Source organism: Pseudophryne corroboree, unplaced genomic scaffold, assembly GCF_028390025.1.
Source record: "Pseudophryne corroboree isolate aPseCor3 unplaced genomic scaffold, aPseCor3.hap2 scaffold_576, whole genome shotgun sequence".
Lineage (NCBI taxonomy): Eukaryota > Metazoa > Chordata > Amphibia > Anura > Myobatrachidae > Pseudophryne > Pseudophryne corroboree.
This window is the reverse complement of record NW_026970175.1, coordinates 63,439-90,640: the sequence shown is the minus strand read 5'-3', so window position 1 is coordinate 90,640 and position 27,202 is coordinate 63,439. Positions and strand designations below refer to the sequence as shown.

Below are 27,202 nucleotides of genomic sequence, written 5' to 3'. Positions count from 1 at the left end.
TTTAGTAATAGGTGAAAAACCATCCCTACAAAGGTGTTAATCAGATACTTGGCTTTGTGGACTCTTTTCAGAGAACAAATTTGTTAGCATAAAAATAAAGCCAGAAAATGAAGAGCTGTTTAATCACTCAATTGGATTTTTCTGCCAGCATATTTCTTTTTCTCTGCAACCCACTGCTAAATTGTGCTTCCTAGCTGTTTTTTTTATAAAATCACTTAATCAAATCTAACTGATTACATCAGAGTAGGCCAGGTACCCTACACCATAAGAGAGGGTTTGAAATTTTGACTTGTCTACTTAAATATCACCAAAATCTGATCACAAGGTCAATTACGTCCCTGGGTGGGATTGAACCACCAACTTTTTGGTTAATAGCCGTACACACTAACTGATTGCGCTACAGCGACACTTTGTGAAAGTACATACTGACAAAGGCTAATAAGCATTCATCTAGAACGTTTCCTAGAAAAACTTTAAATAGTCAATAATCTGGAGAGTTTTTGTAAGATGTTTCTTCCATCAACCAATGAAGAAACACATTGGTACTTTCCCATGATGAGTGAGTGCTTCAGGATCTCTTGCACTTACATGTGCAGCAGAGTACTGTAATGGAAGCATGCTGGGTCCATAACCCAGAGGTAGGCAGATTGAAATTATCCTCTGCTATATGCATTTTTTTTTTGTTAATTAAAGTAATCCAAAACTGGGATTGATATTTTTGCTCTTTTTATTTTACTTAAAGTACAATAACTTTTACCTTTTTAATTTGTTTTAATAGTATATAGACAGTATTGTTTTCTTTCAAAAATCCACTTAATTTTCTTTACCCGATTATTAAAATGGTAATTGACAAAAACAAACTACATTGTCACCAGAAGAGCAATACAAAATGTACAAGTGATATATTAAAATCATCTTTCCAGCTTGAATTTCAATGATGCATTGGGGCAACGATTTTGTGAGAAACATCTTACCCTTAAATAAAGATTTTCTTAATTCCTTACCTGTGTGCTAATTAGATATCACCTTTTTTTCACATTAAACAGACTTCCACATGAGAAAGCAGCAAGGATGCAGTGGCGTTAATGTTTCCTGGTGTCAACCTGTATTATTTCAGTAGATATTGAAATGAGGATGCATCTTGCTGCCTTTCCAATGAAGCAAGTTTAATTTAGTAATAGGTGAAAAACCATCCCTACAAAGATGTTAATCCGATACTTGGCTTTGTGGACACTTTTCAGAGAATAAATTAGTTAGCATAAAAATAAAGCCAGAAAATGAAGAGCTGTTTAATCACTCAATTGGATTTTTCTGCCAGCATATTTCATTTTCTCTGCAAACCACTGCTAAATTGTGCTTCCTAGCTGTTTTTTGATAAAATCACTTAATCAAATCTAACTCTGATTACATCAGAGTAGGCCAGGTACCCTACACCATAAGAGGGGGTTTGAAATTTTGACTTGTCTACTTAAAGATCACCAAAATCTGATGACAAGGTCAATAACATCCCTGGGTGGGATTGAACCACCAACCCTTTGGTTAATAACCAAACACACTAACCGATTGCACCACAGAGACACTTTGTAAAAGTACATACTGACAAAGGCTAATAAGCATTCATCTAGAACGTTTCCTAGAAAACTTTAAAAAGTCAATAATCTGGAGAGTTTTTGTAAGATGTTTCTTCCATCAACCAATGAAGAAACACATTGGTACTTTCCCATGATGAGTGAGTGCTTCAGAATCTCTTGCACTTACATGTGCAGCAGAGTACTGCAATGGAAGCATGCTGGGCCCCTTAACCCAGAGGTAGGCAGATTGAAACTATCCTCTGCTATATGCATTTTTTTTTTTGTTAATTAAAGTAATCCAAAACTGGGATTGATATTTTTGCTCTTTTATTTTTACTTAAAGTACAATAACTTTTACCATTTTAATTTGTTTTAATAGTATATTGACAGTATTGTTTTCTTTCAAAAATCCACTTAATTTTCTTTACCCTATTATTAAAATGGTAATTGACAAAAACAAACTACATTGTCACCAGAAGAGCAATACAAAATTTACAAGTGATATATTAAAATCATCTTTCCAGCTTGAATTTCAATGATGCATTGGGGCAACGATTTTGTGAGAAACATCTTCACCCTTAAATAAAGATTTTCTTAATTCCTTACCTGTGTGCTAATTAGATATCACCTTGTTTTCACATTAAACAGACTTCCACATGAGAAAGCAGCAAGGATGCAGTGGCGTTAATGTTTCCTGGTGTCAACCTGTATTATTTCAGTAGATATTGAAATGAGGATGCATCTTGCTGCCTTTCCAATAAAGCAAGTTTAATTTAGCAATAGGTGAAAAACCATCCCTACAAAGATGTTAATCAGATACTTGGCTTTGTGGACACTTTTCAGAGAACAAATTTGTTAGCATAAAAATAAAGCCAGAAAATGAAGAGCTGTTTAATCACTCAATTGGATTTTTTTGCCAGCATATTTCTTTTTCTCTGCAAACCGCTGCTAAATTGTGCTTCCTAGCTGTTTTTATAAAATCACTGAATCAAATCTAACTCTGATTACATCAGAGAAGGCCAGGTACCCTACACCATAACAGGGGTTTTTGAAATTTTGACTTGTCTACTTAAAGATCACCAAAATCTGATAACAAGGTCAATTACATCCCTGGGTGGGATTGAACCACCAACCTTTTGGTTAATAGCCATACACACTAACTGATTGCGCCACAGCGACACTTTGCAAAAGTACATACTGACAAAGGCTAATAAGCATTCATCTAGAACGTTTCCTAGAAAAACTTTAAATAGTCAATAATCTGGAGAGTTTTTGTAAGATGTTTCTTCCATCAACCAATGAAGAAACACATTGGTACTTTCCCATGATGAGTGAGTACTTCAGGATCTCTTGCAATTACATGTGCAGCAGAGTACTGTAATGGAAGCATGCTGGGTCCATAGCCCAGATGTAGGCAGATTGAAACTATCCTCTGCTATATGCGTTTTTTTTTGTTAATTAAAGTAATCCAAAACTGGGATTGATATTTTTGCTCTTTTATTTTTACTTAAAGTACAATAACTTTTACCATTTTCATTTGTTTTAATAGTATATTGACAGTATTGTTTTCTTTCAAAAATCCACTTAATTTTCTTTACCCGATTATTAAAATGGTAATTGACAAAAACAAACTACATTGTCACCAGAAGAGCAATACAAAATGTACAAGTGATATATTAAAATCATCTTTCCAGCTTGAATTTCAATGATGCATTGGGGCAACGATTTTGTGAGAAACATCTTCACCCTTAAATAAAGATTTTCTTAATTCCTTACCTGTGTGCTAATTAGATATCACCTTGTTTTCACATTAAACAGACTTCCACATGAGAAAGCAGCAAGGATGCAGTGGCGTTAATGTTTCCTGGTGTCAACCTGTATTATTTCAGTAGATATTCAAATGAGGATGCATCTTGCTGCCTTTCCAATGAAGCAAGTTTAATTTAGTAATAGGTGAAAAACCATCCCTACAAATGTGTTAATCAGAAACTTGGCTTTGTGGACACTTTTCAGAGAACAAATTTGTTAGCATAAAAATAAAGCCAGAAAATGAAGAGCTGTTTAATCACTCAATTGGATTTTTTTGCCAGCATATTTCTTTTTCTCAGCAACCCACTGCTAAATTGTGCTTCCTAGCTGTTTTTATAAAATCACTGAATCAAATCTAACTCTGATTACATCAGAGAAGGCCAGGTACCCTACACCATAAGAGGGGGTTTGAAATTTTGACTTGTCTACATAAAGATCACCAAAATCTGATAACAAGGTCAATTACATCCCTGGGTGGGATTGAACCACCAACCTTTTGGTTAATAGCCTTACACAGTAACTGATTGCGCCACAGCAACACTTTGCAAAAGTCCATACTGACAAAGGCTAATAAGCATTCATCTAGAACGATTCCTAGAAACATTTTAAAAAGTCAATAATGTGGAGAGTTTTTGTAAGATGTTTCTTCCATCAACCAATGAAGAAACACATTGGTACTTTCCCATGATGAGTGAGTGCTTCAGGATCTCTTGCACTTACATGTGCAGCAGAGTACTGTAATGGAAGCATGCTGGGTCCATAACCCAGAGGTAGGCAGATTGAAACTATCCTCTGCTATATGCATTTTTTTTTGTTAATTAAAGTAATCCAAAACAGGGATTGATATTTTTGCTCTTTTATTTTTACTTAAAGTACAATAACTTTTACCATTTTAATTTGTTTTAATAGTATATTGACAGTATTGTTTTCTTTCAAAAATCCAATTAATTTTCTTTACCCGATTATTAAAATGGTAATTGACAAAAACAAACTACATTGTCACCAGAAGAGCAATACAAAATGTACAAATGATATATTAAAATCATCTTTCCAGCTTGAATTTAAATGATGCATTGGGGCAACGATTTTGTGAGAAACATCTTCACCCTTAAATAAAGATTTTCTTAATTCCTTACCTGTGTGCTAATTAGATATCACCTTTTTTTCACATTAAACAGACTTCCACATGAGAAAGCAGCAAGGATGCAGTGGCGTTAATGTTTCCTGGTGTCAACCTGTATTATTTCAGTAGATATTGAAATGAGGATGCATCTTGCTGCCTTTCCAATGAAGCAAGTTTAATTTAGTAATAGGTGAAAAACCATCCCTACAAAGATGTTAATCCGATACTTGGCTTTGTGGACACTTTTCAGAGAATAAATTAGTTAGCATAAAAATAAAGCCAGAAAATGAAGAGCTGTTTAATCACTCAATTGGATTTTTCTGCCAGCATATTTCATTTTCTCTGCAAACCACTGCTAAATTGTGCTTCCTAGCTGTTTTTTTATAAAATCACTTAATCAAATCTAACTCTGATTACATCAGAGTAGGCCAGGTACCCTACACCATAAGAGGGGGTTTGAAATTTTGACTTGTCTACTTAAAGATCACCAAAATCTGATGACAAGGTCAATAACATCCCTGGGTGGGATTGAACCACCAACCCTTTGGTTAATAACCAAACACACTAACCGATTGCACCACAGAGACACTTTGTAAAAGTACATACTGACAAAGGCTAATAAGCATTCATCTAGAACGTTTCCTAGAAAACTTTAAAAAGTCAATAATCTGGAGAGTTTTTGTAAGATGTTTCTTCCATCAACCAATGAAGAAACACATTGGTACTTTCCCATGATGAGTGAGTGCTTCAGAATCTCTTGCACTTACATGTGCAGCAGAGTACTGCAATGGAAGCATGCTGGGCCCCTTAACCCAGAGGTAGGCAGATTGAAACTATCCTCTGCTATATGCATTTTTTTTTTTGTTAATTAAAGTAATCCAAAACTGGGATTGATATTTTTGCTCTTTTATTTTTACTTAAAGTACAATAACTTTTACCATTTTAATTTGTTTTAATAGTATATTGACAGTATTGTTTTCTTTCAAAAATCCACTTAATTTTCTTTACCCTATTATTAAAATGGTAATTGACAAAAACAAACTACATTGTCACCAGAAGAGCAATACAAAATTTACAAGTGATATATTAAAATCATCTTTCCAGCTTGAATTTCAATGATGCATTGGGGCAACGATTTTGTGAGAAACATCTTCACCCTTAAATAAAGATTTTCTTAATTCCTTACCTGTGTGCTAATTAGATATCACCTTGTTTTCACATTAAACAGACTTCCACATGAGAAAGCAGCAAGGATGCAGTGGCGTTAATGTTTCCTGGTGTCAACCTGTATTATTTCAGTAGATATTGAAATGAGGATGCATCTTGCTGCCTTTCCAATAAAGCAAGTTTAATTTAGCAATAGGTGAAAAACCATCCCTACAAAGATGTTAATCAGATACTTGGCTTTGTGGACACTTTTCAGAGAACAAATTTGTTAGCATAAAAATAAAGCCAGAAAATGAAGAGCTGTTTAATCACTCAATTGGATTTTTTTGCCAGCATATTTCTTTTTCTCTGCAAACCGCTGCTAAATTGTGCTTCCTAGCTGTTTTTATAAAATCACTGAATCAAATCTAACTCTGATTACATCAGAGAAGGCCAGGTACCCTACACCATAACAGGGGTTTTTGAAATTTTGACTTGTCTACTTAAAGATCACCAAAATCTGATAACAAGGTCAATTACATCCCTGGGTGGGATTGAACCACCAACCTTTTGGTTAATAGTCGTACACACTAACTGATTGCGCCACAGCGACACTTTGCAAAAGTACATACTGACAAAGGCTAATAAGCATTCATCTAGAACGTTTCCTAGAAAAACTTTAAATAGTCAATAATCTGGAGAGTTTTTGTAAGATGTTTCTTCCATCAACCAATGAAGAAACACATTGGTACTTTCCCATGATGAGTGAGTACTTCAGGATCTCTTGCAATTACATGTGCAGCAGAGTACTGTAATGGAAGCATGCTGGGTCCATAGCCCAGATGTAGGCAGATTGAAACTATCCTCTGCTATATGCGTTTTTTTTTTGTTAATTAAAGTAATCCAAAACTGGGATTGATATTTTTGCTCTTTTATTTTTACTTAAAGTACAATAACTTTTACCATTTTCATTTGTTTTAATAGTATATTGACAGTATTGTTTTCTTTCAAAAATCCACTTAATTTTCTTTACCCGATTATTAAAATGGTAATTGACAAAAACAAACTACATTGTCACCAGAAGAGCAATACAAAATGTACAAGTGATATATTAAAATCATCTTTCCAGCTTGAATTTCAATGATGCATTGGGGCAACGATTTTGTGAGAAACATCTTCACCCTTAAATAAAGATTTTCTTAATTCCTTACCTGTGTGCTAATTAGATATCACCTTGTTTTCACATTAAACAGACTTCCACATGAGAAAGCAGCAAGGATGCAGTGGCGTTAATGTTTCCTGGTGTCAACCTGTATTATTTCAGTAGATATTCAAATGAGGATGCATCTTGCTGCCTTTCCAATGAAGCAAGTTTAATTTAGTAATAGGTGAAAAACCATCCCTACAAATGTGTTAATCAGAAACTTGGCTTTGTGGACACTTTTCAGAGAACAAATTTGTTAGCATAAAAATAAAGCCAGAAAATGAAGAGCTGTTTAATCACTCAATTGGATTTTTTTGCCAGCATATTTCTTTTTCTCAGCAACCCACTGCTAAATTGTGCTTCCTAGCTGTTTTTATAAAATCACTGAATCAAATCTAACTCTGATTACATCAGAGAAGGCCAGGTACCCTACACCATAAGAGGGGGTTTGAAATTTTGACTTGTCTACATAAAGATCACCAAAATCTGATAACAAGGTCAATTACATCCCTGGGTGGGATTGAACCACCAACCTTTTGGTTAATAGCCTTACACAGTAACTGATTGCGCCACAGCAACACTTTGCAAAAGTCCATACTGACAAAGGCTAATAAGCATTCATCTAGAACGATTCCTAGAAACATTTTAAAAAGTCAATAATGTGGAGAGTTTTTGTAAGATGTTTCTTCCATCAACCAATGAAGAAACACATTGGTACTTTCCCATGATGAGTGAGTGCTTCAGGATCTCTTGCACTTACATGTGCAGCAGAGTACTGTAATGGAAGCATGCTGGGTCCATAACCCAGAGGTAGGCAGATTGAAACTATCCTCTGCTATATGCATTTTTTTTTGTTAATTAAAGTAATCCAAAACAGGGATTGATATTTTTGCTCTTTTATTTTTACTTAAAGTACAATAACTTTTACCATTTTAATTTGTTTTAATAGTATATTGACAGTATTGTTTTCTTTCAAAAATCCAATTAATTTTCTTTACCCGATTATTAAAATGGTAATTGACAAAAACAAACTACATTGTCACCAGAAGAGCAATACAAAATGTACAAATGATATATTAAAATCATCTTTCCAGCTTGAATTTAAATGATGCATTGGGGCAACGATTTTGTGAGAAACATCTTCACCCTTAAATAAAGATTTTCTTAATTCCTTACCTGTGTGCTAATTAGATATCACCTTGTTTTCACATTAAACAGACTTCCACATGAGAAAGCAGCAAGGATGCAGTGGCGTTAATGTTTCCTGGTGTCAACCTGTATTATTTCAGTAGATATTGAAATGAGGATGCATCTTGTTGCCTTTCCAATGAAGCAAGTTTAATTTAGTAATAGGTGAAAAACCATCCCTACAAAGATGTTAATCAGATACTTGGCTTTGTGGACACTTTTCAGAGAACAAATTTGTTAGCATAAAAATAAAGCCAGAAAATGAAGAGCTATTTAATCACTCAATTGGATTTTTTTGCCAGCATATTTCTTTTTCTCTGCAACCCACTGCTAAATTGTGCTTCCTAGCTGTTTTTATAAAATCACTGAATCAAATCTAACTCTGATTACATCAGAGAAGGCCAGGTACCCTACACCATAACAGGGGTTTTCGAAATTTTGACTTGTCTACATAAAGATCACCAAAATCTGATAACGAGGTCAATTACGTCCCTGGGTGGGATTGAACCACCAACCTTTTGGTTAATAGCCTTACACAGTAACTGATTGCACCACAGCAACACTTTGCAAAAGTCCATACTGACAAAGGCTAATAAGCATTCATCTAGAACGATTCCTAGAAACATTTTAAAAAGTCAATAATGTGGAGAGTTTTTGTAAGATGTTTCTTCCATCAACCAATGAAGAAACACATTGGTACTTTCCCATGATGAGTGAGTGCTTCAGGATCTCTTGCACTTACATGTGCAGCAGAGTACTGTAATGGAAGCATGCTGGGTCCATAACCCAGAGGTAGGCAGATTGAAACTATCCTCTGCTATATGCATTTTTTTTTGTTAATTAAAGTAATCCAAAACTGGGATTGATATTTTTGCTCTTTTATTTTTACTTAAAGTACAATAACTTTTACCATTTTAATTTGTTTTAATAGTATATTGACAATATTGTTTTCTTTCAAAAATCCACTTAATTTTCTTTACCCGATTATTAAAATGGTAATTGACAAAAACAAACTACATTATCACCAGAAGAGCAATATAAAATGTTCAAGTAATATATTAAAATCATCTTTCCAGCTTGGATTTCAATGATGCATTGGGGCAACGATTTTGTGAGAAACATCTTCACCCTTAAATAAAGATTTTCTTAATTCCTTACCTGTGTGCTAATTAGATATCACCTTGTTTTCACATTAAACAGACTTCCACATGAGAAAACAGCAAAGATGCAGTGGCGTTAATGTTTCATGGTGTCAACCTGTATTATTTCCGTAGATATTGAAATGAGGATGCATCTTGCTGCCTTTCCAATGAAGCAAGTTTAATTTAGTAATAGGTGAAAAACCATCCCTACAAAGATGTTAATCAGATATTTGGCTTTGTGGACACTTTTCAGAGAACAAATTTGTTAGCATAAAAGTAAAGCCAGAAAATGAAGAGCTGTTTAATCACTCAATTGGATTTTTTTGCCAGCATATTTCTTTTTCTCTGCAAACCACTGCTAAATTGTGCTTCCTAGCTGTTTTTATAAAATCACTGAATCAAATCTAACTCTGATTACATCAGAGAAGGCCAGGTACCCTACACCATAAGAGGGGTTTTTGAAATTTTGACTTGTCTACTTAAAGATCACCAAAATCTGATAACAAGGTCAATTACGTCCCTGGGTGGGATTGAACCACCAACCTTTTGGTTAATAGCCTTACACACTAACTGATTGCGCCACAGCGACACTTTGCAAAAGTACATACTGACAAAGGCTGATAAGCATTCATCTAGAACGTTTCCAAGAAAAACTTTAAATAGTCAATAATCTGGAGAGTTTTTGTAAGATGTTTCTTCCATCAACCAATGAAGAAACACATTGGTACTTTCCCATGATGAGTGAGTGCTTCAGGATCTCTTGCAATTACATGTGCAGCAGAGTACTGTAATGGAAGCATGCTGGGTCCATAGCCCAGAGGTAGGCAGATTGAAACTATCCTCTGCTATATGCATTTTTTTTTGTTAATTAAAGTAATCCAAAACTGGGATTGATATTTTTGCTCTTTTATTTTTACTTAAAGTACAATAACTTTTACCATTTTAATTTGTTTTAATAGTATATTGACAGTATTGTTTTCTTTCAAAAATCCACTTAATTTTCTTTACCCGATTATTAAAATGGTAATTGACAAAAATAAACTGATGAGGATACTACTGCAGTCTTTGTTTCGTCTGTACCCGCTGAAAGAGCAGCAAAAGTTGGAGATCTTGATGGGACAGTTGAAAGGGCTTGCACTTAGAGAGGTTACTTCCTGGCCTACTGAAGAGAAGAAGACTGTGGACCAGATCCTCAACAGGCTTGCTACCACATTTGACACAAGGACAGTGTCAGAACTTAAAATGCACTTCTTTGCTCGAAAGCAACAACCAGGAGAGTCACTACGGGGCTATGCCCTCAGCTTTCAGGAAGCACTCAGAGATGTTCAGCAAGCAGACCCTGAGGAAGTGCATGACAAAGAGAAAATGTTATTGGACCAGTTCACTGAAGTTGCAAGGGGCGAATTTGTAAAAACTCAGCTGCGACTATTGAGATTGCAGAAGCCTGGAAGCACATTCCTGGATTTTAAAGAGGCTGCGATTAAAGTTCTAGGCTCCAGTCTTACTTCAGGGGCTGTTCCACAAGAGTCTATTCCAGAGATGCCACGGTATCAAGAGAATTCTGATGCCCAGGAGTCAAGTTTTAAAGGAGCTACTTACCCACCTACAGTAAAAGGAGTGACAGTGCCATGTTCAAAGACATGCATATTTGACTCTTCTAGTGAGTTACGAAGTCTGCTGGCTGAACTGACACGTGGTGTGACAGAGATGCGCAGAGACCTGCAGATTCTGAAGAGACAGCAGGCACTGCTCCATGAAGAAATGGAATGGTGCCAGGAGAGGAGACCACTGAACAGTTCCCAATGGGACCTACATAGAAACAGGGAGACACTTTTTTCCAACCACTTTGCCTCCCAAAGGCGACCCATTTTTCAAAGCTGTGAAGGAAGCGGACAAATTAAGAGAGAATTTGAGCAGCCAGATCATTTAAACTCCAAATTCATGTGGTTAACCCGTTATGTTAGCCAATGCCCGGTGGTTCAAGTTTGCATCAATGGAGTCTCAATGCCCGCTCTCTTAGACACTGGATCACAAGTGACCACAATACAAGCAACACAGTTTGAGCAGCATTGGACTGAGGAACAGATGTTTCCGTCAACTTCCACATTGATAAACCCGATTGCAAGCAATGGGCACTGCATCCCTTGCAAAGGATACTGGGAAGCTGAAATTCAAATCGGACGAACAGTGCTACCACAGCAAGGCTTCATCATCACCACTGCCCAAGATGATGGATTGCCTCCAGTGATAGTGGGCATGAATGTGTTGCGGAACTGCTGTGAGGAGCTCGTAGCAGCACTCCAAGGAGAGTTTCAAACTGACAAGCTCCAGGAGAAACAAGGCCTTCAACCTGGGATAGCCAAACAAAAGGGAAGAATGATAACAGAATTATCTGTAAGAGAGGAACATGAAAAAAATAAGGCCAGCCAAATAATGATAGAAATGCCCATCTCCAGTGTCCAGATTATCCGAAAGAATGCTTCAATGTTAGGCATGAATAATATAGCATCCAGTTCTAGAAACTGTGAGCAACCTATTCAAGGAACCAGTTTTGACCACCTGCAAGATAAAAGTCAGATGATAAGACACCTCAAAGCCTTACTGAAGATTGGGAAATACCTGACCAAGCGACAAAGGCAAGAATCCTCGCCAGAACTCCTGAAGTTGTTGAGACAGCGAGAAAGGCTGTTTGAAGAGAAAGGACAGTTGGTTCGATGTAGTGTGGATCCTAATACTCATTACAAGTCAGGTCACCCTGGGTGCAAAAGGATGGAAACAAGCATCTGGAAAAAGTTCTTTTGGGTTGAAATGAGGGAAGACATCAAGAGATGGTGCCGAAACTGTCCAACCTGTTCTGTAAGAAGAACCTTGCTGACTCTTTCTCTCCAGAATCCATTGTCCCAAACCAGCTGTGATACTGAATCCCAAGATGGAATGGAAGAGGCTCATAAAATGTATTTACAGCAGACTAAGGTGGTTTGTCACCGACAAGGAGGCAAGAAGACTAGGGCTTGCAAAACAGAAAACCACCATAGTCAGCTGCAGTTTTGTACAGCATGTCCCAAAGACAGTTTAGAAAGAGTTCAATACTCATCCATGGCAGGGGGGTTGAGGTTTCCTAGACAAACTTTTCAAGACCATATACTGTCCAGATTTCAACCGATTGCTCCAGGAGCATGTGTTAATGTACAATAGCACAAAAGGAATTATACCTATCAGATACTGATGTTAAAAATGTTGATAAATGTTAATGTTTCAGACATAATCTGTGTTCACTAATGAATGTGACTGGATATAGTGAGAAGTTTATATAGGGATAAAACCAAAATGCGTGAGGACACGCATGTTTTGGGGGGGGGCACGTGTGATATCCCATAACAACAAGGACATTTTTGACAACAGTGTAGTTGCCTGTGCCATTTTAAATAAAGTTTATTTAAAAGAAAATTGAACAGCAGTTTGAGAAGTCAGTTGGAGCCATGGTGAGGAAAGAGCTGGCGACGCCATTACGCAGAGATGAGCAGCTGAGAGAGGGGAGACAAATAAGCTGAAAATTGCATGAGAGAGTAAGCAGTAGTGCAAAATACAGCAGTGGAAGTGCAGCAATTAACAAGTAAGAACGCCATGACACTCTCAGCCAAGAGAGTGCACAGCAAGTGTCAGAGACAGGAGAGTATAAAGCCTTTATACCAATGCTGACTGGCCTACATCTGAGGGGAAACTGCCTCAGAAACATCTATTGACTGGGTGAGATAAATCCATATTTATACTGAAACCTACTCCACTGCAAAGGACATTATCCTATATTTACTATACCTATGCAGCGATTTACATGGGAAGCAGCTCCAGTTTGTTTTAAACAATCATCTTTACTACACAGAGCTACAATATTTTGTTCACAGCTAAAGGAGACAATAGCTGCATATAACTATGTAACAACATAACCGGGCCCCAACGTGCACATAGAGACTCCCTGCAGTGACACCAATGTTATCTTGGACTTAAATATTGTCTGCATAAGTTGATTTCTATTACTAAGCAACATAGTATTAATCTCAGATTTAGTTATATTACCATTTGTGTAATGACTTAAAGTGTATATGGTGTCTGTGTTTAAGTTGCTTGAATCAAATCTTTCCCTTCCCTACTGTAATCAGTTCCTTTTCTGAGTTATGTGGTAAACCATTTATTCTTTCATACAAAGCCCTGCCTGCCTTTCTTTGTGTCTGGGGAAACCTTGCCTCTCTGCCAGGAATAGAGAAGAGCTGCTGCTGAAGGAGGAATAGTCCATCAAGGTATCCCTGACCTGTTCCACATAGTTTACACACTTGTTATACCGGGGTGTTACATTGTGTGTGACTGACCTTAGGAAGAAACCGGAGCCTCCGCTGCAGTGACCCAGCAACCAGGGCACGGGAGTATACAGTGCCGCTGGGAGTGATGAAGCTGCAGTAAAGATGTCTATTAGACCTAGCCTGCTGCAGCCCTTGTAGATTCTCATAAAAAAAGTTCTTTTTTTCTTGTCAAAATTAATAGCTAAGAATAGGCTGCTTGAGGCAGGCCCCTGTTAAGTGGCCTGCTACTGAAGGCAACAACTACAAACTGAGCTCCCTGTTCATGGAAGCGGGGTTATAGAGGAGAATGCGCTGAGCATCTTGGGAACAGTCAAAAGCTTTGAGCCGGTTGGTGCCTCAGATCAAGATCCTACTCTACACCCCAATGTGAATCCTTGTGGAGTCCAGTGTACCCCACAGAAGAAATTAATGTGTCACACCCATTGGCAGCAACCTTAGAATAGCTGCTGATGGGCACAATTGAGAAAGGAAGGGGGGGGGGACATTTGAATCCAGCACATAGATGCAATTCAAATATGTAATTTGAACCTTCCTATTTTAAAATATAATGGATGAACCTCACCCTGTGAGAACAATCTTCATGATATAGAGATCTCATATGCAAAATAAGTATGAGTTGGGATAGGGCTGGGGAGGGTGGCTGCTCGGGCAGCCCCTCCCCCGTCAAGTTAAGGAGATTCAACTGAGGAAGCACAAGGGAACTCTCGTCTGGGGACAACAACTGCAGGGAGACCACATCTTTTCAGATGAACATGGGAGGGCGGAAGGCTGCCTAATACTGAAGCACCATCAAATATCAAACCATATGCAATAACTAGTACAAGCATTCCTGGGGGAAGGTCTGCAGGAGACGAATTTGCATACGGTGATGTCATCCAAGCAGTGGGCCAAAGTTGGCTGGAACCCTCATCTGCATATGAAAAGAGAAAAGGGTTATGCAGGGCATGGCGGCATTTTGCGGCGCTTGGATGACCCCTAGTTCGCATTAAACACCTCCACCCTCCTTCGGTGTGGGGCTCATGTTGACTATGCCCCAGCCCCTGAAGCATTCAAGCTGATTTCTTGCAGCAGCTGGGCACTGTAACAGCTCCAGAGCTGCTCTGTAAGGCAAATAAAAGGGTGTGGGCCCTGCAGCACTACCTGTAGTTCGCATTGTGCGTTGGAAGGCACAAAGTAAGCAGACGGGAGAAGTCAGGATAGTGCGCAAGGGCATAGAAGGGAGCGGCTCAAGAAAAGAGAAGTGGAAACAGACAGCAAACTAGGCTGGAGAGAGACCTGAGACAAAGAGATCTGAATTATACGAGAGCCGACCAGGGGAAACACAAATTATGCAGTCAAGTTTCCCACATTTGGGGAAATCGCAGGGGCAGCACAGCCAGAGTGCAATGGGTGAGCCTTGCCCTTGGAGAAGCACCTTCAAGATCATAGTATCTCACCTGGCAGGTAAATAGGAGTTGGGCTAGAGCTGGGGAGGGTCGCTGCTCGGGCACCCCCCTGTCAAGTGAAGGAGATCCAACTGAGGCAGCACAATGGAACTCTCGAAAGAAGAACAAGGCTAGAGGAAGATCTGAGACAAAGAAATCTGACTTTTACCAGAGCTGACCAGCGGAAAACACAAACACAGTCCCCCACTACCACAAATAATGCAGGCGAGTTTCCCACATTTGGGGAAATCACAGGGGTCAGCATACCCAGAATGCAATGAATGAACCTCACCCTGGGTGAACAATCTTCATGACCATGGTGTCTCCTATGCAAAATAAGTATGATTTGGGATAGGGCTGGGGAGGGCCGCTGCTCAGGCACATCTCTGTCAAGTAAAGGAAATTCAACTGAGGCAGCACAAGGGAACTCTCATCTGGGGACAACAACTGCAGGGAGAACACATATTTTCAGATGAACATGGGAGGGCAGAAGGCTGCCTAATACTGAAGCACCCCCAAACAACAAACCAAATGCAACAACTAGTGCAAGCATTCCTGGGGGAAGGCCTGCAGCAGATGGATTTGCATATGGTGATGTTATCCAAGCAGTGGGTCAAAGTTGGCTTCAACCCTCATCTGCATATGAAAAGAGAAAAGGGGCGTGCAGGGCATGGCGGCCTTTTGCGCTGCTTGGATGACCCCTAGATCGCATTAAACACCCCCACCCTCCTTTGGTGTGGGGCTCATGTTGGCCATGCCCCATCCCATGAAGCATTCAAGCTGATTTCTTGCAGCAGCTGGGCACTGTAACAGCTCCAGAGCTGCTCTGTAAGGCAAGTAAAAGGGTGTGGGCCCTGCAGCACTACCTGTAGTTTGCATTGTGCATTGGAAGGCACAAAGTAAGCAGACGGGAGGAGAAGTCAGGATAGTGCACAAGGGTATAGAAGGGAGGGGCTCAAGAAAAGAGAAGTGGAAACAGACAGCAAACTAGGCTGGAGAGAGACCTGAGACAAAGAGATCTGAATTATACGAGAGCCGACCAGGGGAAACACAAATTATGCAGTCAAGTTTCCCACATTTGGGGAAATTGCAGGGGCAGCACACCCAGAGTGCAATGGGTGAGCCTTGCCCTGGGAGAAGCACCTTCATGATCATAGTATCTCACCTGGCAGGTAAGTAGGAGTTGGGCTAGAGCTGGGGAGGGTCGCTGCTCGGGCACCCCCCTGTCAAGTGAAGGAGATCCAACTGAGGCAGCACAAAGGAACTCTCGAAAGAAGAACAAGGCTAGAGGAAGATCTGAGACAAAGAAATCTGACTTTTACCAGAGCTGACCAGAGGAAAGCACAAACACAGTCCACCACTACCACAAATAATGCAGTCGAGTTTCCCACATTTGGGGAAATCACAGGGGTCAGCATACCCAGAGTGCAATGAATGAACCGCACCCTGGGAGAACAATCTTCATAACAATGGTATCTCCTATGCAAAATAAGTATGATTTGGGATATGGCTGGGGAGGGCCGCTGCTCAGGCACATCTCTGTCAAGTAAAGGAGATTCAACTGAGGCAGCACAAGGGAACTCTCATCTGGGGACAACAACTGCAGGGAGAACACATATTTTCAGATGAACATGGGAGGGCAGAAGGCTGCCTAATACTGAAGCACCCCCAAACAACAAACCAAATGCAACAACTAGTGCAAGCATTCCTGGGGGAAGGCCTGCAGCAGATAGATTTGCATATGGTGATGTCATCCAAGCAGTGGGTCAAAGTTGGCTTCAACCCTCGTCTGCATATGAAAAGAGAAAAGGGGCGTGCAGGGCATGGTGGCCTTTTGCGGCACTTGGCTGACCCCTAGTTTGCATTAAACACCTCCACCCTCCTTCGGTGTGGGGCTCATGTTGGCTATGCCCCAGCCCCTGAAGCATTCAAGCTGATTTCTTGCAGCAGCTGGGCACTGTAACAGCTCCAGAGCTGCTCTGTAAGGCAAGTAAAAGGGTGTGGGCCCTGCAGCACTACCTGTAGTTCGCATTGTGCGTTGGAAGGCACAAAGTAAGCAGAAAGGAGGAGAAGTCAGGATAGTGCGCAAGGGCATAGAAGGGAGCGGCTCAAGAAAAGAGAAGTGGAAACAGACAGCAAACTAGGCTGGAGAGAGACCTGAGACAAAGATATCTGAATTATACGAGACCTGACCAGGGGAAACACAAATTATGCAGTCAAGTTTCCCACATTTGGGGAAATCGCAGGAGCAGCACACCCAGAGTGCAATGGGTGAGCCTTGCCCTTGGAGAAGCACCTTCATGATCATAGTATCTCACCTGGCAGGTAAGTATGAGTTGGGCTAGAGCTGGGGAGGGTCGCTGCTCGGGCACCCCCCTGTCAAGTGAAGGAGATCCAACTGAGGCAGCACAAAGGAACTCTCTAAAGAAGAACAAGGCTAGAGGAAGATCTGAGACAAAGAAATCTGACTTTTACCAGAGCTGACCAGAGGAAAGCACAAACACAGTCCACCACTACCACAAATAATGCAGTCGAGTTTCCCACATTTGGGGAAATCACAGGGGTCAGCATACCCAGAGTGCAATGAATGAACCGCACCCTGGGAGAACAATCTTCATAACAATGGTATCTCCTATGCAAAATAAGTATGATTTGGGATATGGCTGGGGAGGGCCGCTGCTCAGGCACATCTCTGTCAAGTAAAGGAGATTCAACTGAGGCAGCACAAGGGAACTCTCATCTGGGGACAACAACTGCAGGGAGAACACATATTTTCAGATGAACATGGGAGGGCAGAAGGCTGCCTAATACTGAAGCACCCCCAAACAACAAACCAAATGCAACAACTAGTGCAAGCATTCCTGGGGGAAGGCCTGCAGCAGATAGATTTGCATATGGTGATGTCATCCAAGCAGTGGGTCAAAGTTGGCTTCAACCCTCGTCTGCATATGAAAAGAGAAAAGGGGCGTGCAGGGCATGGTGGCCTTTTGCAGCACTTGGCTGACCCCTAGTTTGCATTAAACACCTCCACCCTCCTTCGGTGTGGGGCTCATGTTGGCTATGCCCCAGCCCCTGAAGCATTCAAGCTGATTTCTTGCAGCAGCTGGGCACTGTAACAGCTCCAGAGCTGCTCTGTAAGGCAAGTAAAAGGGTGTGGGCCCTGCAGCACTACCTGTAGTTCGCATTGTGCGTTGGAAGGCACAAAGTAAGCAGAAAGGAGGAGAAGTCAGGATAGTGCGCAAGGGCATAGAAGGGAGCGGCTCAAGAAAAGAGAAGTGGAAACAGACAGCAAACTAGGCTGGAGAGAGACCTGAGACAAAGAGATCTGAATTATACGAGACCTGACCAGGGGAAACACAAATTATGCAGTCAAGTTTCCCACATTTGGGGAAATCGCAGGGGCAGCACACCCAGAGTGCAATGGGTGAGCCTTGCCCTGGGAGAAGCACCTTCATGATCATAGTATCTCACCTGGCAGGTAAGTAGGAGTTGGGCTAGAGCTGGGGAGGGTCGCTGCTCGGGCACCCCCCTGTCAAGTGAAGGAGATCCAACTGAGGCAGCACAAGGAAACTCTCGAAAGAAGAACAAGGCTAGAGGAAGATCTGAAACAAAGAAATCTGACTTTTACCAGAGATCAGAGGAAAACACAAACACAGTCCCCCACTACCAACAAATAAAGCAGTCACGTTTCCCACATTTGGGGAAATCACAGGGGTCAGCATACCCAGAATGCAATGAATGAACCTCACCCTGGGAGAGTAATCTTCATGACCATGGTATCTCCTATGCAAAATAAGTATGATTTGGGATAGGGCTGGGGAGGGCCGCTGCTCATGCACATCTCTGTCAAGTAAAGGAGATTCAACTGAGGCAGCACAAGGGAACTCTCATCTGGGGACAACAACTGCAGGGAGAACACATATTTTCAGATGAACATGGGAGGGCAGAAGGCTGCCTAATACTGAAGCACCCCCAAACAACAAACCAAATGCAACAACTAGTGCAAGCATTCCTGGGGGAAGTTCTGCAGAAGACGGATTTGCATACGGTGATGTCATCCAAGCAGTGGGTCAAAGTTGGCTTCAACCCTCATCTGCATATGAAAAGAGAAAAGGGGCGTGCAGGGCATGGCGGCCTTTTGCGGTGCTTGGATGACCCCTAGTTCGCATTAAACACCTCCACCCTCCTTCGGTGTGGGGCTCATGTTGACTATGCCCCAGCCCCTGAAGCATTCAAGCTGATTTCTTGCAGCAGCTGGGCACTGTAACAGCTCCAGAGCTGCTCTGTAAGGCAAATAAAAGGGTGTGGGCCCTGCAGCACTACCTGTAGTTCGCATTGTGCGTTGGAAGGCACAAAGTAAGCAGACGGGAGAAGTCAGGATAGTGCGCAAGGGCATAGAAGGGAGCGGCTCAAGAAAAGAGAAGTGGAAACAGACAGCAAACTAGGCTGGAGAGAGACCTGAGACAAAGAGATCTGAATTATACGAGAGCCGACCAGGGGAAACACAAATTATGCAGTCAAGTTTCCCACATTTGGGGAAATCGCAGGGGCAGCACAGCCAGAGTGCAATGGGTGAGCCTTGCCCTGGGAGAAGCACCTTCAAGATCATAGTATCTCACCTGGCAGGTAAATAGGAGTTGGGCTAGAGCTGGGGAGGGTCGCTGCTCGGGCACCCCCCTGTCAAGTGAAGGAGATCCAACTGAGGCAGCACAATGGAACTCTCGAAAGAAGAACAAGGCTAGAGGAAGATCTGAGACAAAGAAATCTGACTTTTACCAGAGCTGACCAGCGGAAAACACAAACACAGTCCCCCACTACCACAAATCATGCAGGCGAGTTTCCCACATTTGGGGAAATCACAGGGGTCAGCATACCCAGAATGCAATGAATGAACCTCACCCTGGGTGAACAATCTTCATGACCATGGTGTCTCCTATGCAAAATAAGTATGATTTGGGATAGGGCTGGGGAGGGCCGCTGCTCAGGCACATCTCTGTCAAGTAAAGGAAATTCAACTGAGGCAGCACAAGGGAACTCTCATCTGGGGACAACAACTGCAGGGAGAACACATATTTTCAGATGAACATGGGAGGGCAGAAGGCTGCCTAATACTGAAGCACCCCCAAACAACAAACCAAATGCAACAACTAGTGCAAGCATTCCTGGGGGAAGGCCTGCAGCAGATGGATTTGCATATGGTGATGTTATCCAAGCAGTGGGTCAAAGTTGGCTTCAACCCTCATCTGCATATGAAAAGAGAAAAGGGGCGTGCAGGGCATGGCGGCCTTTTGCGCTGCTTGGATGACCCCTAGATCGCATTAAACACCCCCACCCTCCTTTGGTGTGGGGCTCATGTTGGCCATGCCCCATCCCATGAAGCATTCAAGCTGATTTCTTGCAGCAGCTGGGCACTGTAACAGCTCCAGAGCTGCTCTGTAAGGCAAGTAAAAGGGTGTGGGCCCTGCAGCACTACCTGTAGTTTGCATTGTGCATTGGAAGGCACAAAGTAAGCAGACGGGAGGAGAAGTCAGGATAGTGCACAAGGGTATAGAAGGGAGGGGCTCAAGAAAAGAGAAGTGGAAACAGACAGCAAACTAGGCTGGAGAGAGACCTGAGACAAAGAGATCTGAATTATACGAGAGCCGACCAGGGGAAACACAAATTATGCAGTCAAGTTTCCCACATTTGGGGAAATTGCAGGGGCAGCACACCCAGAGTGCAATGGGTGAGCCTTGCCCTGGGAGAAGCACCTTCATGATCATAGTATCTCACCTGGCAGGTAAGTAGGAGTTGGGCTAGAGCTGGGGAGGGTCGCTGCTCGGGCACCCCCCTGTCAAGTGAAGGAGATCCAACTGAGGCAGCACAAAGGAACTCTCGAAAGAAGAACAAGGCTAGAGGAAGATCTGAGACAAAGAAATCTGACTTTTACCAGAGCTGACCAGAGGAAAGCACAAACACAGTCCACCACTACCACAAATAATGCAGTCGAGTTTCCCACATTTGGGGAAATCACAGGGGTCAGCATACCCAGAGTGCAATGAATGAACCGCACCCTGGGAGAACAATCTTCATAACAATGGTATCTCCTATGCAAAATAAGTATGATTTGGGATATGGCTGGGGAGGGCCGCTGCTCAGGCACATCTCTGTCAAGTAAAGGAGATTCAACTGAGGCAGCACAAGGGAACTCTCATCTGGGGACAACAACTGCAGGGAGAACACATATTTTCAGATGAACATGGGAGGGCAGAAGGCTGCCTAATACTGAAGCACCCCCAAACAACAAACCAAATGCAACAACTAGTGCAAGCATTCCTGGGGGAAGGCCTGCAGCAGATAGATTTGCATATGGTGATGTCATCCAAGCAGTGGGTCAAAGTTGGCTTCAACCCTCGTCTGCATATGAAAAGAGAAAAGGGGCGTGCAGGGCATGGTGGCCTTTTGCGGCACTTGGCTGACCCCTAGTTTGCATTAAACACCTCCACCCTCCTTCGGTGTGGGGCTCATGTTGGCTATGCCCCAGCCCCTGAAGCATTCAAGCTGATTTCTTGCAGCAGCTGGGCACTGTAACAGCTCCAGAGCTGCTCTGTAAGGCAAGTAAAAGGGTGTGGGCCCTGCAGCACTACCTGTAGTTCGCATTGTGCGTTGGAAGGCACAAAGTAAGCAGAAAGGAGGAGAAGTCAGGATAGTGCGCAAGGGCATAGAAGGGAGCGGCTCAAGAAAAGAGAAGTGGAAACAGACAGCAAACTAGGCTGGAGAGAGACCTGAGACAAAGATATCTGAATTATACGAGACCTGACCAGGGGAAACACAAATTATGCAGTCAAGTTTCCCACATTTGGGGAAATCGCAGGAGCAGCACACCCAGAGTGCAATGGGTGAGCCTTGCCCTTGGAGAAGCACCTTCATGATCATAGTATCTCACCTGGCAGGTAAGTAGGAGTTGGGCTAGAGCTGGGGAGGGTCGTTGCTCGGGCACCCCCCTGTCAAGTGAAGGAGATCCAACTGAGGCAGCACAAAGGAACTCTCGAAAGAAGAACAAGGCTAGAGGAAGATCTGAGACAAAGAAATCTGACTTTTACCAGAGCTGACCAGAGGAAAGCACAAACACAGTCCACCACTACCACAAATAATGCAGTCGAGTTTCCCACATTTGGGGAAATCACAGGGGTCAGCATACCCAGAGTGCAATGAATGAACCGCACCCTGGGAGAACAATCTTCATAACAATGGTATCTCCTATGCAAAATAAGTATGATTTGGGATATGGCTGGGGAGGGCCGCTGCTCAGGCACATCTCTGTCAAGTAAAGGAGATTCAACTGAGGCAGCACAAGGGAACTCTCATCTGGGGACAACAACTGCAGGGAGAACACATATTTTCAGATGAACATGGGAGGGCAGAAGGCTGCCTAATACTGAAGCACCCCCAAACAACAAACCAAATGCAACAACTAGTGCAAGCATTCCTGGGGGAAGGCCTGCAGCAGATAGATTTGCATATGGTGATGTCATCCAAGCAGTGGGTCAAAGTTGGCTTCAACCCTCGTCTGCATATGAAAAGAGAAAAGGGGCGTGCAGGGCATGGTGGCCTTTTGCAGCACTTGGCTGACCCCTAGTTTGCATTAAACACCTCCACCCTCCTTCGGTGTGGGGCTCATGTTGGCTATGCCCCATCCCCTGAAGCATTCAAGCTGATTTATTGCAGCAGCTGGGCACTGTAACAGCTCCAGAGCAGCTCTGAACGGCAAGTAAAAGGGTGTGGGCCCTGCAGCACTACCTGTAGTTTGCATTGTGCATTGGAAGGCACAAAGTAAGCAGACGGGAGAAGTCAGGATAGTGCGCAAGGGCATAGAAGGGAGCGGCTCAAGAAAAGAGAAGTTGAAACAGACAGCAAACTAGGCTGGAGAGAGACCTGAGACAAAGAGATCTGAATTATACGAGAGCCGACCAGGGGAAACACAAATTATGCAGTCAAGTTTCCCACATTTGGGGAAATCGCAGGAGCAGCACACCCAGAGTGCAATGGGTGAGCCTTGCCCTGGGAGAAGCACCTACATGATCATAGTATCTCACCTGCCAGGTAAGTAGAAGTTGGGCTAGAGCTGGGGAGGGTCGCTGCTCGGGTACCCCCCTGTCAAGTGAAGGAGATCCAACTGAGGCAGCACAAGGGAACTCTCGAAAGAAGAACAAGGCTAAAGGAAGATCTGAGACAAAGAAATCTGACTTTTACCAGAGCTGACCAGAGGAAAGCACAAACACAGTCCCCCACTACCACAAATAAAGCAGTCGAGTTTCCCACATTAGGGGAAATCACAGGGGTCAGCATACCCAGAATGCAATGAATGAACCTCACCGTGGGAGAACAATCTTCATGACCATGGTATCTCCTATGCAAAATAAGTATGATTTGGGATAGGGCTGGGGAGGGCCGCTGCTCAGGCACATCTCTGTCAAGTAAAGGAGATTCAACTGAGGCAGCACAAGGGAACTCTCATCTGGGGACAACAACTGCAGGGAGAACACATATTTTCAGATGAACATGGGAGGGCAGAAGGCTGCCTAATACTGAAGCACCCCCAAACAACAAACCAAATGCATCAACTAGTGCAAGCATTCCTGGGGGAAGGCCTGCAGCAGATGGATTTGCATACGGTGATGTCATCCAAGCAGTGGGTCAAAGTTGGCTTCAACCCTCGTCTGCATATGAAAAGAGAAAAGGGGCGTGCAGGGCATGGCGGCCTTTTGCGGCGCTTGGATGACCCCTAGTTCGCATTAAACACCTCCACCCTCCTTCGGTGTGGGGCTCATGTTGGCTATGCCCCAGCCCCTGAAGCATTCAAGCTGATTTCTTGCAGCAGCTGGGCACTGTAACAGCTCCAGAGCTGCTCTGTACGGCAAGTAAAAGGGTGTGGGCCCTGCAGCACTACCTGTAGTTTGCATTGTGCATTGGAAGGCACAAAGTAAGCAGACAGGAGGAGAAGTCAGGATAGTGCACAAGGGTATAAAAGGGAGGGGCTCATGAAAAAAGAAGTGGAAACAGACAGCAAACTAGGCTGGAGAGAGACCTGAGACAAAGAGATCTGAATTATACGAGAGCCGACCAGGGGAAACACAAATTATGCAGTCAAGCTTCCCACATTTGGGGAAATCAGAGTGCAATGGGTGAGCCTTGCCCTGGGAGAAGATCCTTCATGATCATAGTATCTCACCTGGCAAGTAAGTAGGAGTTGGGCTAGAGCTGGGGAGGGTCGCTGCTCGGGCACCCCCCTGTCAAGTTAAAGAGATCCAACTGAGGCAGCACAAGGGAACTCTCGAAAGAAGAACAAGGCTAGAGGAAGATCTGAGACAAATAAATCTGACTTTTACCAGAGCTGACCAGAGGAAAGCACAAACACAGTCCCCCACTACCACAAATAATGCAGTCGAGTTTCCCACATTTGGGGAAATCACAGGGGTCAGCATACCCAGAATGCAATGAATGAACCTCACCCTGGGAGAACAATCTTCATGACCATGGTATCTCCTATGCAAAATAAGTATGATTTGGGATAGGGCTGGGGAGGGCCGCTGCTCAGGCACATCTCTGTCAAGTAAAGGAGATTCAACTGAGGCAGCACAAGGGAACTCTCATCTGGGGACAACAACTGCAGGGAGAACACATATTTTCAGATGAACATGGGAGGGCAGAAGGCTGCCTAATACTGAAGCACCCCCAAACAACAAACCAAATGCAACAACTAGTGCAAGCATTCCTGGGGGAAGGCCTGCAGCAGATGGATTTGCATACGGTGATGTCATCCAAGCAGTGGGTCAAAGTTGGCTTCAACCCTCGTCTGCATATGAAAAGAGAAAAGGGGCGTGCAGGGCATGGCGGCCTTTTGCGGTGCTTGGATGACCCCTAGTTCACATTAAACACCTCCACCCTCCTTCGGTGTGGGGCTCATGTTGGCTGTGCCCCAGCCCCTGAAGCATTCAAGCTGATTTCTTGCAGTAGCTGGGCACTGTAACAGCTCCAGAGCTGCTCTGTACGGCAAGTTAAAGGGTGTGGGCCCTACAGCACTACCTGTAGTTTGCATTGTGCATTGGAAGGCACAAAGTAAGCAGACAGGAGGAGAAGTCAGGATAGTGCACAAGGGTATAAAAGGGAGGGGCTCATGAAAAAAGAAGTGGAAACAGACAGCAAACTAGGCTGGAGAGAGACCTGAGACAAAGAGATCTGAATTATACGAGAGCCGACCAGGGGAAACACAAATTATGCAGTCAAGCTTCCCACATTTGGGGAAATCGCAGGGGCACCACACCCAGAGTGCAATGGGTGAGCCTTGCCCTGGGAGAAGATCCTTCATGATCATAGTATCTCACCTGGCAAGTAAGTAGGAGTTGGGCTAGAGCTGGGGAGGGTCGCTGCTCGGGCACCCCCCTGTCAAGTTAAAGAGATCCAACTGAGGCAGCACAAGGGAACTCTCGAAAGAAGAACAAGGCTAGAGGAAGATCTGAGACAAAGAAATCTGACTTTTACCAGAGCTGTCCAGAGGAAAGCACAAACACAGTCCCCCACTACCACAAATAATGCAGTCGAGTTTCCCACATTTGGGGAAATCACAGGGGTCAGCATACCCAGAATGCAATGAATGAACCTCACCCTGGGAGAACAATCTTCATGACCATGGTATCGCCTATGCAAAATAAGTATGATTTGGGATAGGGTTGGGGAGGGCCGCTGCTCAGGCACATCTCTGTCAAGTAAAGGAGATTCAACTGAGGCAGCACAAGGGAACTCTCATCTGGGGACAACAACTGCAGGGAGAACACATATTTTCAGATAAACATGGGAGGGCAGAAGGCTGCCTAATACTGAAGCACCCCCAAACAACAAACCAAATGCAACAACTAGTACAAGCATTCCTGGGGGAAGGCCTGCAGCAGATGGATTTGCATATAGTGATGTCATCCAAGCAGTGGGTCAAAGTTGGCTTCAACCCTCGTCTGCATATGAAAAGAGAAAAGGGGCGTGCAGGGCATGGCGGCCTTTTGCGGCGCTTGGATGACCCCTAGTTCGCATTAAACACCTCCACCCTCCTTCGGTGTGGGGCTCATGTTGGCTATGCCCCAGCCCCTGAAGCATTCAAGCTGATTTCTTGCAGCAGCTGGGCACTGTAACAGCTCCAGAGCTGCTCTGAACAGCAAGTAAAAGGGTGTGGGCCCTGCAGCACTACCTGTAGTTTGCATTGTGCATTGGAAGGCACAAAGTAAGCAGACGGGAGAAGTCAGGATAGTGCGCAAGGGCATAGAAGGGAGCGGCTCAAGAAAAGAGAAGTTGAAACAGACAGCAAACTAGGCTGGAGAGAGACCTGAGACAAAGAGATCTGAATTATACGAGAGCCGACCAGGGGAAACACAAATTATGCAGTCAAGCTTCCCACATTTGGGGAAATCGCAGGGGCACCACACCCAGAGTGCAATGGGTGAGCCTTGCCCTGGGAGAAGCACCTTCATGATCATAGTATCTCACCTGGCAGGTAAGTAGGAGTTGGGCTAGAGCTGGGGAGGGTCGCTACTCGGGCACCCCCCTGTCAAGTGAAAGAGATCCAACTGAGGCAGCACAAGGGAACTCTCGAAAGAAGAACAAGGCTAGAGGAAGATCTGAGACAAATAAATCTGACTTTTACCAGAGCTGACTAGAGGAAAGCACAAACACAGTCCCCCACTACCACAAATAATGCAGTCGAGTTTCCCACATTTGGGGAAATCACAGGGGTCAGCATACCCAGAATGCAATGAATGAACCTCACCCTGGGAGAACAATCTTCATGACCATGGTATCGCCTATGCAAAATAAGTATGATTTGGGATAAGGCTGGGGAGGGCCGCTGCTCAGGCACATCTCTGTCAAGTAAAGGAGATTCAACTGAGGCAGCACAAGGGAACTCTCATCTGGGGACAACAACTGCAGGGAGAACACATATTTTCAGATAAAAATCTTGGTCATGCTCTGGTTTCTCTTCAGAACGAACAAATCTTTCGCCTCTTACTAAAGATTTCCGTGGAGAGGAGCAAAACCGAGTTTTATCTCAATTTTTGCATGCCCCATCTTTTTGGGGTTTCTTTTACCGGTTTAAAGATAGAATGAGTGTGCTTTAATGTAAGCTCATTTGCATAGAAATGACAGTAAATGTTTATTTATGTTCAAACAGAACTTTCTTGACCATGCTACTTGCTTTAAAGATCTGGGAGCACA

General features: G+C 43.2%; 22 non-coding genes across 22 annotated transcripts; 1 reads left to right on the top strand and 21 right to left on the bottom strand.

Moving 5' to 3' along the window:
* Positions 1 to 14,826: 14,826 nt before the first annotated feature.
* Positions 14,827 to 14,989, bottom strand: LOC135033858 (U1 spliceosomal RNA). The gene has a single exon (XR_010229180.1). It is a non-coding gene; the product is annotated as a U1 spliceosomal RNA (small nuclear RNA).
* A 152-nt stretch (positions 14,990 to 15,141) lies between these two features.
* On the bottom strand, positions 15,142 to 15,305 carry LOC135033732 (U1 spliceosomal RNA). Its single transcript, XR_010229071.1, has one exon. It is a non-coding gene; the product is annotated as a U1 spliceosomal RNA (small nuclear RNA).
* Positions 15,306 to 15,979: 674 nt separating this feature from the next.
* LOC135033757 (U1 spliceosomal RNA) lies at positions 15,980 to 16,142 on the bottom strand. The gene has a single exon (XR_010229095.1). It is a non-coding gene; the product is annotated as a U1 spliceosomal RNA (small nuclear RNA).
* Positions 16,143 to 16,294: 152 nt separating this feature from the next.
* LOC135033713 (U1 spliceosomal RNA) lies at positions 16,295 to 16,458 on the bottom strand. Its single transcript, XR_010229053.1, has one exon. It is a non-coding gene; the product is annotated as a U1 spliceosomal RNA (small nuclear RNA).
* Positions 16,459 to 17,132: 674 nt separating this feature from the next.
* LOC135033780 (U1 spliceosomal RNA) lies at positions 17,133 to 17,295 on the bottom strand. The gene has a single exon (XR_010229119.1). It is a non-coding gene; the product is annotated as a U1 spliceosomal RNA (small nuclear RNA).
* A 152-nt stretch (positions 17,296 to 17,447) lies between these two features.
* On the bottom strand, positions 17,448 to 17,611 carry LOC135033712 (U1 spliceosomal RNA). The gene has a single exon (XR_010229052.1). It is a non-coding gene; the product is annotated as a U1 spliceosomal RNA (small nuclear RNA).
* Positions 17,612 to 18,285: 674 nt separating this feature from the next.
* LOC135033767 (U1 spliceosomal RNA) lies at positions 18,286 to 18,448 on the bottom strand. Its single transcript, XR_010229105.1, has one exon. It is a non-coding gene; the product is annotated as a U1 spliceosomal RNA (small nuclear RNA).
* A 149-nt stretch (positions 18,449 to 18,597) lies between these two features.
* Positions 18,598 to 18,762, bottom strand: LOC135033804 (U1 spliceosomal RNA). Its single transcript, XR_010229137.1, has one exon. It is a non-coding gene; the product is annotated as a U1 spliceosomal RNA (small nuclear RNA).
* Positions 18,763 to 19,433: 671 nt separating this feature from the next.
* LOC135033844 (U1 spliceosomal RNA) lies at positions 19,434 to 19,596 on the bottom strand. The gene has a single exon (XR_010229170.1). It is a non-coding gene; the product is annotated as a U1 spliceosomal RNA (small nuclear RNA).
* Positions 19,597 to 19,748: 152 nt separating this feature from the next.
* On the bottom strand, positions 19,749 to 19,912 carry LOC135033734 (U1 spliceosomal RNA). The gene has a single exon (XR_010229073.1). It is a non-coding gene; the product is annotated as a U1 spliceosomal RNA (small nuclear RNA).
* A 674-nt stretch (positions 19,913 to 20,586) lies between these two features.
* On the bottom strand, positions 20,587 to 20,749 carry LOC135033756 (U1 spliceosomal RNA). Its single transcript, XR_010229094.1, has one exon. It is a non-coding gene; the product is annotated as a U1 spliceosomal RNA (small nuclear RNA).
* A 152-nt stretch (positions 20,750 to 20,901) lies between these two features.
* Positions 20,902 to 21,065, bottom strand: LOC135033711 (U1 spliceosomal RNA). The gene has a single exon (XR_010229051.1). It is a non-coding gene; the product is annotated as a U1 spliceosomal RNA (small nuclear RNA).
* Positions 21,066 to 21,739: 674 nt separating this feature from the next.
* On the bottom strand, positions 21,740 to 21,902 carry LOC135033808 (U1 spliceosomal RNA). Its single transcript, XR_010229141.1, has one exon. It is a non-coding gene; the product is annotated as a U1 spliceosomal RNA (small nuclear RNA).
* Positions 21,903 to 22,054: 152 nt separating this feature from the next.
* Positions 22,055 to 22,218, bottom strand: LOC135033710 (U1 spliceosomal RNA). Its single transcript, XR_010229050.1, has one exon. It is a non-coding gene; the product is annotated as a U1 spliceosomal RNA (small nuclear RNA).
* Positions 22,219 to 22,889: 671 nt separating this feature from the next.
* Positions 22,890 to 23,052, bottom strand: LOC135033747 (U1 spliceosomal RNA). Its single transcript, XR_010229086.1, has one exon. It is a non-coding gene; the product is annotated as a U1 spliceosomal RNA (small nuclear RNA).
* Positions 23,053 to 23,204: 152 nt separating this feature from the next.
* Positions 23,205 to 23,368, bottom strand: LOC135033717 (U1 spliceosomal RNA). The gene has a single exon (XR_010229057.1). It is a non-coding gene; the product is annotated as a U1 spliceosomal RNA (small nuclear RNA).
* A 972-nt stretch (positions 23,369 to 24,340) lies between these two features.
* Positions 24,341 to 24,504, bottom strand: LOC135033773 (U1 spliceosomal RNA). The gene has a single exon (XR_010229112.1). It is a non-coding gene; the product is annotated as a U1 spliceosomal RNA (small nuclear RNA).
* Positions 24,505 to 25,178: 674 nt separating this feature from the next.
* LOC135033860 (U1 spliceosomal RNA) lies at positions 25,179 to 25,341 on the bottom strand. The gene has a single exon (XR_010229182.1). It is a non-coding gene; the product is annotated as a U1 spliceosomal RNA (small nuclear RNA).
* A 152-nt stretch (positions 25,342 to 25,493) lies between these two features.
* On the bottom strand, positions 25,494 to 25,657 carry LOC135033942 (U1 spliceosomal RNA). Its single transcript, XR_010229258.1, has one exon. It is a non-coding gene; the product is annotated as a U1 spliceosomal RNA (small nuclear RNA).
* A 671-nt stretch (positions 25,658 to 26,328) lies between these two features.
* On the bottom strand, positions 26,329 to 26,491 carry LOC135033827 (U1 spliceosomal RNA). Its single transcript, XR_010229157.1, has one exon. It is a non-coding gene; the product is annotated as a U1 spliceosomal RNA (small nuclear RNA).
* Positions 26,492 to 26,643: 152 nt separating this feature from the next.
* On the bottom strand, positions 26,644 to 26,807 carry LOC135033939 (U1 spliceosomal RNA). Its single transcript, XR_010229255.1, has one exon. It is a non-coding gene; the product is annotated as a U1 spliceosomal RNA (small nuclear RNA).
* A 144-nt stretch (positions 26,808 to 26,951) lies between these two features.
* On the top strand, positions 26,952 to 27,067 carry LOC135033887 (U5 spliceosomal RNA). The gene has a single exon (XR_010229205.1). It is a non-coding gene; the product is annotated as a U5 spliceosomal RNA (small nuclear RNA).
* Positions 27,068 to 27,202: the final 135 nt, after the last annotated feature.